The 15063-nt window shown below is 48.2% G+C and overlaps 1 long non-coding RNA gene across 2 annotated transcripts; it reads left to right on the top strand.

The window, feature by feature from the left end:
* The first annotated feature begins 314 nt into the window (after positions 1-314).
* On the top strand, positions 315-4701 carry LOC134419751 (uncharacterized). 2 transcript variants are annotated; one of them, XR_010028165.1, is made up of 6 exons: positions 315-539; positions 1047-1221; positions 1912-1987; positions 2106-2384; positions 2756-2873; positions 3643-4701. It is a non-coding gene; the product is annotated as an uncharacterized LOC134419751 (long non-coding RNA). The 2 variants fall into 2 exon arrangements; XR_010028171.1 differs by lacking the exon at positions 2106-2384 and having other exon boundaries at positions 315-1221.
* Positions 4702-15063: the final 10362 nt, after the last annotated feature.

Below are 15063 nucleotides of genomic sequence, written 5' to 3'. Positions count from 1 at the left end.
AAAAAACAGAGTGAAAAAAGTAAAAAGAGTTGGAGGAAAAAAGAGAGGGCATCCGGGAGGAGCGGTGCTGCCTCAGGTCCTTCCCCGCCCTGGGGCGAAGGACCCGTTTGATGCCCAGGAGGGACTGCAGCTCCCGGTGGCGGGGGACGGAGCCGTGGCTGTCAGCCCGAGACTACAACTCCCGGCAGGCCCTGTTGCCGGCGCGGCGTGTGACGCAGCGGCTGACGCGGCACGTGAGTGGCTGCCAGCCCGAGACTCCAACTCCCGGCAGGCCCTGCTGCCGGCGCGGCGTGTGACGCAACGGCCGACGCGGCCCGGCATTTTTCTCTAAATCGGCAGTAAATACAGCTGAGTAAAATTAGCTTGGTTTTCTTCCTTCTTTTGTAACTGAACTGTTTTTATTAAAAATTCTATTTGAATATGTAGAAAAAGTGGGGATGTCCTGTAATATATCGTAGCTTTTCTTGTTTACAGGGTGCTCAGAAAGCATGCGTCCCTTAGAGTCCCACAGAAAGGTTCTCAGTGCGCTCTCTATCAAGGTATGTATTTACAAATAAGTGATCCCTTTAGATATTTGCCTGTGTACCTTTTCCTGTAATTCAGAGCTTGCGTTCTGTGGGTTGTATGATAAAGCTGTAAAACATGTAAGAATGGTTTTGCAAGTCTGAATCGTTGAAGGCAGCAATAAGTGGATTTAGAGCCTGTTCTTGAGCAGACAAAGGGAAAAAGTGTGACTCTGATGCTGAACTTGTCATTTTTCATTTGACTTGTCTTGAATGATTTAGGAATAGAGAGAACTAGAAAAAGAGAGAAATAGAATCGATTATTGAGCAGTCCTCAAATGCTCACCATAATTCAGTGTAGAGCCAAAGGGAAGGGTGATGGAACAGAGCTCTGTGCTTTGGAAGGAAATAAATTTAAACCTGATCTCCACACAGAGTCTCACTAACTTCTGTGGTTTTAAAATACAAAATACGTTTAGGAAGTGTTGGAAGTTAGTATTTTGGGAAAGAAACGGCAGTTCCACAGAACATTCCATTTCACAGAGGCTCTAGGAAGGATTCATGTTGTAACTGCTGTCACTGCAATCAGTTGGTGGTTCAGCCTTGAAACGTGCACTTGGCCTTCTATAAAGCGCTGTTTTGTTTGCCTTTCATTGCTATGAGTCTTGATAAATTGGAGAAGAGCCCAAGAGAAATTTTTCATCCCTTGATATAAAAGGTAGGAAGTGACTTTTTTTGGTTTGGTTCTTTTTCTTTATTATTTCCTGGAAATAAAAGTAATTAAGTATAGGTACTACTGGTTTGTTTCTTCCAGTAGCAGATGATAACAATAGCAGTAGTAATAGTAAAAATAATAATAGAAATAATAATAATAGCAATGTAATACTACCTAAACTGTCTTTATCCATTGGACTGGCCATTTCAAATCAAAACTTCTAAACACAAATCAAACCATCATCCTTGTAGAATCTTTCACAGCAGCGGGCTAAAGATCCTGGTTTTGTTGACAGGATTTATTGGTTCTGGAAGAGCAAGAGGGAAGTACAAGCCTAACTACTTCTAGCTCACAGACCCGTCCAGTGAACCCAGCTTTGTGTTTTGGTGGGCTTTTGATGACTTTGAAATCAATTGCTCATTCCAGTAAAAAAAATTCATGTTTTTTTGAACGTGACAGCAGAAATAACTTTAAGCACCAACTTAATAATAATAGATCACCAGTTTAAGTTAAAAATTCATGCTATACTAACAAAGTTCAAAGGTAAATTATTACCTATTAGGAGATGGTATAAAGTGTATGTTCTAATGTGTAATGCAAAGATACATACATACCAGATAGTCCTTAGAGGAAACAAATTTTTATGACTGCTGTTTGATTGTTTACCATACGATATTTGGTTTTATTTCCCAGGGATCGGTGAATTTTAACTTTGGAGTCCTCTATGCTAAGGATGCTCAGCTTACAGATGATGAAATGTTCAGTAATGGTGAGTTTTTCACGTTCTCTTTAATTGCTGTGCTGATCTGAATAAGAAAAAAACAAAAGCAAGAGGGAAAAAAAAGGATGGTTTATTATTTTTTACGCTGTTATGTTTGTTTCCTCAGTATTTGCTGCAGCTCTGCTTACCCAAGCTTTGTGTTCCTTCTGTCCCACTGGGAGTTGCCCAGTTTGGTTGCATCTGGTGAAATTCACCCTGAGACCTTACACAACTAGCTCAAACTACGTGAGAGCCATTTGCAGTTCTCTCCAGACACCTGGAGAATGGGTGACGTTTCTGAGGGTCTGGCAAGTGTACTTCTATCAAAACTCAGTCTGTGAAGTTTCTGGGGAAAACCCTTCTGTGTCCTGAAGGGTTCAAACTCCTGTGAGGATCCATTTATCAGGTGCTCACCTGGATGGTTCCAGCTCTTAAAGTGAACACTTGTACTCTTACCCTGTAGTTTACATCTATTGTATTTTTGTTATTTTGCAAGATTTTTTGTCTTTGCAAAATATTGTGCATTTCACTCTTTGGAACCTCTCAGATGGTTCTTTGGTGCAGCACCACCCCATGGGACACTTGGCTGCTGTCCTGAAGGGGATGGTCGCTAGAATTGTAAATTCTGGAGAGTTTATAAGTCTTCTGTCCCCAGGGAGGTACCATGCTTTGTTTACTTTTGTTCTGTTTGTTAGGCGCTGCTTCTCGTTGCAAGTATGAATTTCAAACTGCCCTGTTCTTATTTTAACTGTTTTCCTGGTTCTCTCCGTCCGACAGGGAAAGACTCTCATATCCTCGTCGTCGGGCTCGGTGCTGTCCAAGAAGATACAGAGACTAAAAAAATCATAAGAAGCAAAATATGACTGCAGGGAAAAGAAGCTGGAGAGAACAGAATGTGATATTATCCTTACCCTGTATTAGAAACATCCGCTGTGCTTTGATGCTGGCAGCTGCCAGGGGCTTGTTAGCTCTTTGTAGGCAGGTGTAGGTGTTCACTTGTAGGTTTTTTCTCTGGACAAGTCAATTCAAACTTTGCTAAGCTTATATATGCAAATTACTCTCTAGCACAGTCCAGCATGACATTTTTGAATGTTGTAAAAATACCATGTTACTTGGAAATTGCTAATGATGAGAAGCTTTAGGGGAAAATAAGATGTCAGTGTTGGGAGATGTGAGAAGAATTTTGAGGGGATGTTAGACTGAAATAAAGCACACTTGAAGCTGGACTGGCATGCTGGCAGATCCCCTATTAAACAGTAGTGCTGAGATTAGCCTGGGGGTTGCCCATTGTTTCTGTAGAAATAAATGTTTTCTGGTCTTCAGAAGTAAGCTGCTTTGAAAAGCTGGAAGGCGCAGCATAGTGACAATCCGTGTGCTTCGCATTAAAAATAGATTTCAGAAGGGTCCTAGGCTTTTGTCTTTTCCTAGAAGTCGATGTAATCCTGTCGAGGAGTTTTTAATTCTGTGCTGCCATGTCATCAATCAGGGCCCTGTCGTACTAATCATCATCCAGATGCAAAACAAAAAATCAGACCCCGTCCCAAGCACTTAGAGCCCAGAATACGATTTCCTCAGGCTGCCATTTGTGTGCCATCGGTACTCACCATGGAAGCGAGCTGGGGATTGTTGCACCCGTTGGGAACAAACCGCTTCTTGTCACACAGAAATGGAATTGGGACGACGCCTCGGCCAGCCCCTCTCTGCCATCGTCTCCTGAATCTGCAGCAGAGCAGTTCCAGTCCATCCAGGCACGTGCAATCCAGTTCCTGATGATCTGAGCACACGGAGCAGCGCTCAGCTGCTGTGGGGGGCTCAGGGAAGGCAGAGTGTGCATTGTCATCTTCCTGAACCTACAGACAAATCAAAGTGAGAAGCCACAGGGTGGAAATCAGTTGCATATATGCTAAACAAAACTTGCAGGTTGTTTTTAAGAATTGTTTTTGCTTGTTCTTTGTTGTGCTTCTGTGCTTAGAAAACCTCCCTTTAAAATCAGTTCAGTTCATCAGTTGAACCTTTGTTTGCAGACCCTCACTGAGCAGAATTTGTTGCAGACTCAGTGCACGCTGTGCCGGCCTCCCGGGAGTGTGAGGAGCTCATGTGTGCTACTTTTTGCTTTAGGACGCTCTGAGGTATTTATTCCTTTTGGGATACGTGATGAGAATTCCCAAGAGAGGTAGTTATAAGGTATGACATTGGGAAAAAGCCTGTGTGGTTGGAATGTTGTTGCTGTCAAAAGTTAATTTTTCCTTCATTCTTAGCCAGTAGTTAGCTTTTTGCTTTATTTTTGTGGTATCAGTATTTTATTGTTTAAAAAATTCCTTCAAAATAACTTCAGTGGTTGCCCACCAGTATCTTGTTCAGATTTGCCTATTTGCTTGTAGCTGAAATGTTCACATCTTGTTTATCATTCTGTTTAAGAAACTGCTGCCCAGCCAACTAATAACTGAATATCCATCTGTCTGGGACACGGGGAGAGGATTTAGGTAATGTCTTTGTTTCCAGAAAAAAGTTCCAGTGAAGTTTCTAAATAGAGGAGAAGGGGGTGAAGACTCAGGGCTCTGATGCCGTTGGGGCACCCCAAGGTCCCCAGGAGAGGGAGCGGTGCAGGAGCAGGTGTGTTCTCATCTAATATTGAACAAATTATAAATATAAATATGAAAATTATAAACATGAAAATATTTTTAAAATACTTAAATAAAGCGGGTTTTCTTTATTGGTCAATAGGCAGGGTTTTGATTGTAAAATCTATAAATACAAATAATATAAAAGTAGAAATCTAAGTTTAGAAATATATAATAAATACATACAGATAAATATAAAAATTAAAAATATAAGAAAAAATTAGTTGTAGCAGTAGATATTATACATAATTTAAATAATAATTTAAATCTATTTAAAAATTTTATATATATAATATGTCATTATTAATGTAATACATCCAAAGAAACGATAAATTAAAATATGAATCTATAATTATACAAAGTATAAATAAAAAATATTTCAATATCCTTTAAAAGAATCGGGGTTTTTTTATTTATTTGGTTAGAGACGGGGTTTTTATTTGGAATAATGGAAGTATTATAGAAGTATAAAACTAAATATAGAAATATACAGTCAATATAGAAAGATATTTGTAAAAAACACGAGAGAACGACGCCTCCTTCGGCCGAATGGAACGAGCTCAGCCGAACCAAGGCGAGACCGGCCGAACCTGACGGCCTCGAGCGAACCGAGGCCAGGCTTGCGAGGCTGCCTGAACCGAGCCGAGCTCAGCCGAACCGAGCCCGCTGCTCTCGTGCGCGCTAATTAGCGCGAGTGCGGTCACAGCCCAATGAGCTCCTGTGCCACGCCGCGCTCCCGATCGTGTCCGTGGGATGGCCGGGCCGCCCGCGGGACGCGGCAGCAGGAGAGCCCCGAGCCGGGCGAGTTTAACGTGAGGCGGCGACGGGAGCCGAGCGGAGCCGAGCTCAGCCGAACGCGCAGAGCGCGGCTCCGAGTTGGGCCGAAGCGAGCCGGGCCGCGCCGAGCGCACAGAGCGGCTCCGAGTTCGGCCGAAGCGAGCCGAGCCTCGCCGAGCGCAGAGAGCGGCTCCGAGTTCGGCCGAAGAGAGCCGAGGCGCGCCGAGCGCACTGATCGGCTCCGAGTTGGGCCGAAGAGAGCCGAGCCGCGCCGAGCGCACTGAGAGGCTCCGAGTTAGGCCGAAGCGAGCCGAGCCCCGCCGAGCGCACGGAGAGGCTCCGAGTTCGGCCGAATGAAGCCGAGCCGTGCCGAGCGCACTGAGCGGCTCCGAGTTCGGCCGTAGCGAGCCTCGCCTCGCCGAGCGCACTAAGCGGCTCCGAGTTCGGCCGAATGAAGCCGAGCCGCGCCGAGCGCACAGAACGGCTCCGAGTTCGGCCGAAGCGAGCCAAGCCGCACCGAGCGCACTGAGCGGCTCTGAGTTCGGCCGAAGCGAGCCGAGGCCCGCCGAGCGCACGGAGAGGCTCCGAGTTCGGCCGAAGCGAGCCGAGCCCCGCCGAGCGCACTGATCGGCTCCGAGTTGGGCCGAAGAGAGCCGAGGCGCGCCGAGCGCACTGATCGGCTCCGAGTTGGGCCGAAGTGAGCCGAGGCGCGCCGAGCGCACTGAGCGGCTCCGAGTTCGGCCGAAGCGAGCCGAGCCGCACCGAGCGCAGAGAGCGGCTCCGAGTTCGGCCGAAGCGAGCCGAGCCGTGCCGAAGGGTAGAGTCCAGCCGAATGCAGATGACAATGCCCGAGTTTAGCCGATTACAGCCGAATTTAGCCGAGCATCTGTGAGCCCTGCGCGCTTGAGGTGAGCGTGCATCGTTGCCGGCCTGGGATTGAGTGAAATGCACTAAGGAAACCAGCTCTGGGGAGGGAGGCAGGGAAATCCTCTCTTAACGTTTACCAATTCTTCCGTCAAACTCATCACGGCAGGACAGCCTGAAGACTGAAAGTGTAAGAAGATGTGAAGAGAAACAGAGAATCTGACAGGAGCATCGAAAGCACAAGTGCACGAATTTTGCTTTTTGCTTGGATGTGAACTCAGAAGTTGTAAGGAATTTGGGAAGGAGAAGGGACATTTCAGAAGGAGAAGAAGGAAAAGAAGTTGTTGTTGCAGTCCTGGCAAAAGCTTTTGTTCTAGCTAATAAAAGAAGTTAGTTTAAATTAAGGAAAAAAAAAAAAAAGTGGTTTCTTTTTTCTTCACTATTATATTCTTTGGTGGTATATGGTGTGTTGTTTTATTTCTTGGTGTTATTAGCTCTGTGTAAATTGTTTTTTGAGTCAAGCTAACTTTGCATGGGATGTTTTGTATTTGAGGTAGGATCAATTTCAAGAGGTTTCTTTCACAGATAGGTATTACTGGGATTTTGGTTTTGTTTACTGTATGCATAAACATAGAGATTTGGTAGGGCCAGCTGGGCTGCTGGAGCTTTGGGTGTGAATTTATTAGATGGCTTTTGTTAAACACAGAATAATTATGTAAGGTAACAGCAAATTACCCAATTACCCAATTGATCTAGCTATGTAACCTTACCACAAAGTTTTATATCTTGCCAGTTTTCTGTTCTTCTGCTCCAAGTAGTTGTTGTAAAAAAGAAAGCACTGCTATTTTTCTGAAGAGTTTTCTTCTATAACAAGCCCTTTACTGCCCTTGAATGTGAGTCAGAGGAGCCAAACAGCTGCAGCTGCTCTGAGGGTTTGGTGGGATTAGCCCCCTCCCTTTTCCTGGGTGCCATGGGAACGAGAGGCGGGCACCATCAGGGGTATATTAACCCCAGCCGTGGCTGAGGGGCTTCATTCCCTCTCTGGGATATGCTGGGTTAAGAGCTCTCCTCATTACAGTGAAGAGGCTTTTTCAGCCCATCTCAGCTTCTTTCCAGCAGGTGTTTCTGGACATCTAAAGCACAGAGGCTTGGAAAATTCTGTGAAGAAAACAGCATGGAATACAGGGAGTATTTAGGTTTGTGATTTTGGGTTTTGTGTTTAGGAGTGGTAAGGTGCTTTTGTAATGTTTAGTTTTGCTCTGATTTTTTTTTTGGTTGGATTTGTTTTTTTGGAGTATTTGGGTTTTTTGGGGGTTTTTGGTTGGTTTTCGTGGGTTTTTTGGATTTTTTTATGTTTTCTGTGTTTTTTTTGTTTCTGTGGGGAGTTATGTGTTTTGGGTTTTATGGTTTTTGTGTTTTTTTTTTTTTTTTTTTTTTTTTTTATTTAAGGAGTGCAACTCCCTGAAATTCCAAGCTGTGTCAAGCACAACATTTTTTTCAGCAGATTGATCATGTCACAAGAGGGATCTGCCCAGTGTCCAATAAGATGTTTGAGATTGAGGCTTCACGTGAGTTGAGGATTGTAATTGGGAGAGGGAGGGTGAGCAGGTGTCCAGTTAGGAGTTCTTGGGAGGGGTTTTGAAGGCAGCAGGGTGAGAAAGGGTGTTTATTATTATTTATTATCAGGATGAAGCTGGAGCCTGAAGGAGCCAGGCACACTCAGGAGAGGGCAAGTAGCTGCCTTGGTGGGATTTGGCCCAGATAACTCTGGACTCACACTTTGGTTTTGGTTTTCTTCATTGCAGCTGACCGAGAGGCTCACAGGCCATCACAGAGCCCTCCGAGGCAGACTCATTTCAGGTGCAACGTGGATTCCCCTCACCGATCATCCAAAAGATAAGTCAGGGGCTACGGCCTGGACATGGGGGAGTAGCAGGTTGGAAATCCCTGGGACAGATTTAAAAATTGGCAGCGGGAAAAGCAATCTTCTGCAAGGGCCTCTTAGGACAGCTAAAGGGAGAGGCTCTGCTTTTGATGGCAGCTTTCAGGCGGGCAGTGCAGAACAGCTCTGGTCTGTGTCGTGTTGTCCGGTGTGCCGTGTTCCCTAGTGTGTCTTTGGGGTCCCTTTTGCCTTCTCCCCTCGAGGTCCTCACCACAAGCATGATGTGCCGTGTTTCACGTCTCCCTCTTTGTCACGTTCTGTGTCACGGGTGTCTGCACACATTTGGGACGGGGCTGCTCTGCACTGCCGCATAGCCTGGTGCGACAGGAGAAGTCCCAGGGACTTGGAATTTGTAATGTGGGGTGTAGTTGGACTCTAGATGGGATTTGTAGATGGACTCAGGATATCTGGAGCTGTTCAGTTATCCTGCAAGAGTTTGACTCTTGTCCTAACTTTTTGTTCAGATTCAGATGGATTAAATCTGTGCCAGAGGGCCCCATCCCGGGTTAGGGGATTGCCCCGAGCAGGTGAGGCCCCATTTGTCTCTGCAGCAGAAGTGTGTATGGTGACTCTGTTACAGCTCTGTTCTTTGTCTTTCTTTTTAGGAAGTCAATCTGGATACCAGCAGCCAAGGTGAGCAGCGGAGAGAAGTGGTTGTTATTGCTCAGCTCTCAAGAACAACAATTTCTCAGCAGATTCATCATGACACAAGAGGGATCTGCCCAGTGTCAAGGATGATGTTTGAGATTGAGGCTTCAGGTGAGTTGGGGATTGTGACTGGGAGAGGGAGGGTGAGCAGGTATCCAGTTAGGAGTTCTTGGGAGGGGTTTTGAAGGCAGCAGGGTGAGAAAGGGTGTTTATTTGAGGGCCCCCCCTACAAGGCTGTTCAGAAGCCTAGCAGAGGCATTCCCGTGCCTTACGGCACACAAGGTCATCCACTGCACTCACAGGAATGCCTTTTAACTTTGCCTTTCTCTTACCCAGGTGCCACTCCTAAGGAAGGCCACAGCCTTGGAATCAGGATGAAGCTGGAGCCTAAAGGAGCCAGGCACACTCAGGAAAGGGCAAGTAGCTGCCTTGGTGGGATTTGGCCCAGATAACTCTGGACTCACACTTTGGTTTTGGTTTTCTTCATTGCAGCTGACCGAGAGGCTCACAGGCAAACACAGAGCCCTCCGAGGCAGACTCATTTCAGGTGCAGCGTGGATTCCCCTCACCGATCATCCAAAAGATAAGTCGGGGGCCAGGGCCTGGAGATGGCGGAGTAGCAGGTTGGGAGTTCTTGGGACAGATTCAAAAATGAGCAGCGGGGAGAGCAATCTTGTCCAAGGGCCTCTTAGGACAGCTAAAGGGAGAGGCTCTGCTTTTGATGGCAGCTTTCAGGCGGGCAGTGCAGAACAGCTCCGGTCTGTGTCGTGTTGTCCGGTGTGCCGTGTTCCCTAGTGTGTCTTTGGGGTCCCTTTTGCCTTTTCCCCTCGAGGCCCTCACCACAAGCATGATGTGCCGTGTTTCACGTCTCCCTCTTTGTCACGTTCTGTGTCACGGGTGTCTGCACACATTTGGGACGGGGCTGCTCTGCACTGCCGCATAGCCTGGTGCGACAGGAGAAGTCCCAGGGACTTGGAATTTGTAATGTGGGGTGTAGTTGGACTCTAGATGGGATTTGTAGATGGACTCAGGATATCTGGAGCTGTTCAGTTATCCTGCAAGAGTTTGACTCTTGTCCTAACTTTTTGTTCAGATTCAGATGGATTAAATCTGTGCCAGAGGGCCCCATCCCGGGTTAGGGGATTGCCCCGAGCAGGTGAGGCCCCATTTGTCTCTGCAGCAGAAGTGTGTATGGTGACTCTGTTACAGCTCTGTTCTTTGTCTTTCTTTTTAGGAAGTCAATCTGGATACCAGCAGCCAAGGTGAGCAGCGGAGAGAAGTGGTTGTTATTGCTCAGCTCTCAAGAACAACAATTTCTCAGCAGATTCATCATGACACAAGAGGGATCTGCCCAGTGTCAAGGATGATGTTTGAGATTGAGGCTTCAGGTGAGTTGGGGATTGTGACTGGGAGAGGGAGGGTGAGCAGGTATCCAGTTAGGAGTTCTTGGGAGGGGTTTTGAAGGCAGCAGGGTGAGAAAGGGTGTTTATTTGAGGGCCCCCCCTACAAGGCTGTTCAGAAGCCTAGCAGAGGCATTCCCGTGCCTTACGGCACACAAGGTCATCCACTGCACTCACAGGAATGCCTTTTAACTTTGCCTTTCTCTTACCCAGGTGCCACTCCTAAGGAAGGCCACAGCCTTGGAATCAGGATGAAGCTGGAGCCTGAAGGAGCCAGGCACACTCAGGAAAGGGCAAGTAGCTGCCTTGGTGGGATTTGGCCCAGATAACTCTGGACTCACACTTTGGTTTTGGTTTTCTTCATTGCAGCTGACCGAGAGGCTCACAGGCAAACACAGAGCCCTCCGAGGCAGACTCATTTCAGGTGCAGCGTGGATTCCCCTCACCGATCATCCAAAAGATAAGTCGGGGGCCAGGGCCTGGAGATGGCGGAGTAGCAGGTTGGGAGTTCTTGGGACAGATTCAAAAATGAGCAGCGGGGAGAGCAATCTTGTCCAAGGGCCTCTTAGGACAGCTAAAGGGAGAGGCTCTGCTTTTGATGGCAGCTTTCAGGCGGGCAGTGCAGAACAGCTCCGGTCTGTGTCGTGTTGTCCGGTGTGCCGTGTTCCCTAGTGTGTCTTTGGGGTCCCTTTTGCCTTTTCCCCTCGAGGCCCTCACCACAAGCATGATGTGTCGTGTTTAATGTCCCCCTGTTTGTCACGTTCTGTGTCACGGGTGTGTGCACACGTTTGTGCCGGAGCTGTTCTGCCCTGCCGTATGGCCTGCTGCAATAGGACAAACCATAGGGAGTGGGAATTTGTAATGTGGGCTGTACTTGGGCTCTAGATGCTGTTCCTAGATTGACATAAGGTGTTTGCAGCTTGTGAGTTACCCTGGTGGTGTTTGACATATGTTGTAACTTTCTTTCAGGTGCAGATGCATTCCATGTGTGGCAGAGGGTCAGGGTTAGGAGGTGCCGGGCCTTCTTAGGAGCGCGGTGAGTAGCAGAGTGGTGGGGTTTTGGCCGATGCGGTGCCAAGATCAGGCGCTGATGTTTGGCTCTCTTTAATACAGCTGTCTGAGAGACCCCAGCCCGGTGCCAGCAGGACCTTCCCAGGTGACGAGGTGGCCTTTCTTTGCACCAGAGACCAGCATCCCCAGATGTCTGAGAGATAAGTAGAGGGCTGGGACCCACAGAGGGGATGAAGGCATGGTGCTTGTTTGGGAATTACTGGGAGGGGTTTTTGAGTCCAATTTTGGGCGGGGGTGGTGGTGTGTCCATGAAGTGGCACCTTCGGCCCCATGAAAGCCAAGTCTCACTTTTGATCTCAGTGCTGAGGTGTGTAGCAGGGCAGAGCAGTCCCGGTGTGTCTCGTGTCACTTGTCTATTGTGCATTATGTGTTGTTTGTGTATCCCATGTCTTTATATTAGGGGGCCCTCTCAGAAACCCTGGCATCCTTGTTAGCATCTGTGATCTCTGCATTCCCTGGCCTGGCACCCGGGCCACAGAACTTTTGACTGGGGAGCTCAGACAGGCATCAGACTCTCTTCTCTCTTTGGAAGCATCCAGTCAGGTGTCTTGTCAGGTCTTCTTCGGAGCTGTACAGACAGCTGTGCCCCACCTGGATCCATTATGGTGGATTAGGACTTGCAATAATATGAGGTTAGGTGCAGCATTCTGACAGTAGGATTCCTGGGCATCCATCATTGCTGTCCTTGGAATAAATCATTCAGTTATCATCTTCTTCCTTCATGGTTCTCTGAGCCGCATCAGCTCACCATTGGTCTCAGCTCGGTCATCTCCTTTTGCATTCTCTCAGTCCTTGCAGCCATTTTCCTTGCCTAGAGATTTCTGTCTGTGTCTTGTGCCCATTGTTTGTCACGTCCTGTCCTGTGTCACGGGTGTCTGCACACATATGGGACGGGGCTGCTCTGCCGTGCCGCACAGCCTGTTGCGATAGGAGAAGTCTTGGAGACTTGGAATTTGTAATGTGGGGTGTAGTTGGACTCCAGGTGGGATTTGTAGATGGACACATCATATCTGGAGCTCATCAGTTATCCTGCAACAGTGTGACTCTTGTCCTAACTTTTTTTTCAGATTGAGATGGATTAAATCTGTGCCAGAGGCCTCATCCTGGGTGAGGGGATTGCCCCGAGCAGGTGAGGCCCCATTTGTCTCTGCAGCAGAAGTGTGTATGGTGACTGTGTTACAGCTCTGTTCTTTGTCTTTCTTTTTAGGAAGTCAATCTGGACGCCAGCAGTCAAGGTGAGCAGTGGAGAGAAGTGGTTGTTATCGCTCAGCTCTCAAGAACAACAATTTCTCAGCAGATTCATCGTGTCACAAGAGGGATCTGCCCAGTGTCAAGGATGATGTTTGAGATTGAGGCTTCAGGTGAGTTGAGGATGGTGACTGGGAGAGGGAGGGTGATCAGGTATCCAGTTTAGGAGTTCTTGGGAGGGGGTTTGCAGGCAGCAGGGTGAGAAAGGGTGTTTATTTGAGGGCCCCCCCCCCACAAGGCTGTTCAGAAGCCTAGCAGAGGCATTGCCATGTCTTAGAGCACACAAGGTCATCCAGTGCACTCACAGGAATGCCATTAAACTTTGCCTTTCTCTAACCCAGGTACCACCCCTAATGAAGGCCACAGCCTTGGAACCAGGATGAAGCTGGAGCCTGAAGGAGCCAGGCACACTCAGGCAAGGGCAAGTAGCTGACTTGCAGGGATTTGGCTCACATAACTCTGGACTCACACTTTGGTTTTGGTTTTCTTGATTGCAGCTGACCGAGAGGCTCACAGGCCATCACAGAGCCCTCCGAGGCAGACTCATTTCAGGTGCAACGTGGATTCCCCTCACCGATCATCCAAAAGATAAGTCGGGGGCCAGGGCCTGGAGATGAGAGAATAGTGGGTTTGAAGTTCTTGGGGCAGATGTAAAAATTGGCAGCAGAAAAAGCAATCTTCTGCAAGGGCCTCTTAGGACAGCTAAAGGGAGAGGCTCTACTTTTGATGGCAGCTTTCAGGCGGGCAGTGCAGAACAGCTCCGCTCTGTGTCGTGTTGTCCGGTGTGCCGTGTTCCCTAGTGTGTCTTTGGGGTCCCTTTTGCCTTCTCCCCTCGAGGTCCTCACCACAAGCATGATGTGCCGTGTTTCACGTCTCCCTCTTTGCCACGTTCTGTGTCACGGGTGTCTGCACACATTTGGGACGGGGCTGCTCTGCACTGCCGCATAGCCTGGTGCGACAGGAGAAGTCCCAGGGACTTGGAATTTGTAATGTGGGGTGTAGTTGGACTCTAGATGGGATTTGTAGATGGACACAGGATATCTGGAGCTGTTCAGTTATCCTGCAAGAGTTTGACTCTTGTCCTAACTTTTTGTTCAGATTCAGATGGATTAAATCTGTGCCAGAGGGCCCCATCCCGGGTTAGGGGATTGCCCCGAGCAGGTGAGGCCCCATTTGTCTCTGCAGCAGAAGTGTGTATGGTGACTCTGTTACAGCTCTGTTCTTTGTCTTTCTTTTTAGGAAGTCAATCTGGATACCAGCAGCCAAGGTGAGCAGCGGAGAGAAGTGGTTGTTATTGCTCAGCTCTCAAGAACAACAATTTCTCAGCAGATTCATCATGACACAAGAGGGATCTGCCCAGTGTCAAGGATGATGTTTGAGATTGAGGCTTCAGGTGAGTTGGGGATTGTGACTGGGAGAGGGAGGGTGAGCAGGTATCCAGTTAGGAGTTCTTGGGAGGGGGTTTGAAGGCAGCAGGGTGAGAAAGGGTGTTTATTTGAGGGCCCCCCCTACAAGGCTGTTCAGAAGCCTAGCAGAGGCATTCCCGTGCCTTACGGCACACAAGGTCATCCAATGCACTCACAGGAATGCCATTTAACTTTGCCTTTCTCTTACCCAGGTGCCACTCCTAAGGAAGGCCACAGCCTTGGAATCAGGATGAAGCTGGAGCCTGAAGGAGCCAGGCACACTCAGGAAAGGGCAAGTAGCTGCCTTGGTGGGATTTGGCCCAGATAACTCTGGACTCACACTTTGGTTTTGGTTTTCTTCATTGCAGCTGACCGAGAGGCTCACAGGCCATCACAGAGCCCTCCGAGGCAGACTCATTTCAGGTGCAACGTGGATTCCCCTCACCAATCATCCAAAAGATAAGTCGGGGGCCAGGGCCTGGAGATGAGAGAATAGCGGGTTTGAAGTTCTTGGGGCAGATGTAAAAATTGGCAGCGGGAAAAGCAATCTTCTGCAAGGGCCTCTTAGGACAGCTAAAGGGAGAGGCTCTACTTTTGATGGCAGCTTTCAGGCGGGCAGTGCAGAACAGCTCCGCTCTGTGTCGTGTTGTCCGGTGTGCCGTGTTCCCTAGTGTGTCTTTGGGGTCCCTTTTGCCTTCTCCCCTCGAGGTCCTCACCACAAGCATGATGTGCCGTGTTTCACGTCTCCCTCTTTGCCACGTTCTGTGTCACGGGTGTCTGCACACATTTGGGACGGGGCTGCTCTGCACTGCCGCATAGCCTGGTGCGACAGGAGAAGTCCCAGGGACTTGGAATTTGTAATGTGGGGTGTAGTTGGACTCTAGATGGGATTTGTAGATGGACACAGGATATCTGGAGCTGTTCAGTTATCCTGCAAGAGTTTGACTCTTGTCCTAACTTTTTGTTCAGATTCAGATGGATTAAATCTGTGCCAGAGGGCCCCATCCCGGGTTAGGGGATTGCCCCGAGCAGGTGAGGCCCCATTTGTCTCTGCAGCAGAAGTGTGTATGGTGACTCTGTTACAGCTCTGTTCTTTGTCTTTCTTTTT

The sequence above is a fragment of the Melospiza melodia genome, chromosome 1 (assembly GCF_035770615.1).
Source record: "Melospiza melodia melodia isolate bMelMel2 chromosome 1, bMelMel2.pri, whole genome shotgun sequence".
NCBI classification, from domain to species: Eukaryota; Metazoa; Chordata; class Aves; order Passeriformes; family Passerellidae; genus Melospiza; species Melospiza melodia.
This window is presented reverse-complemented; position numbering and strand designations above follow the sequence as displayed.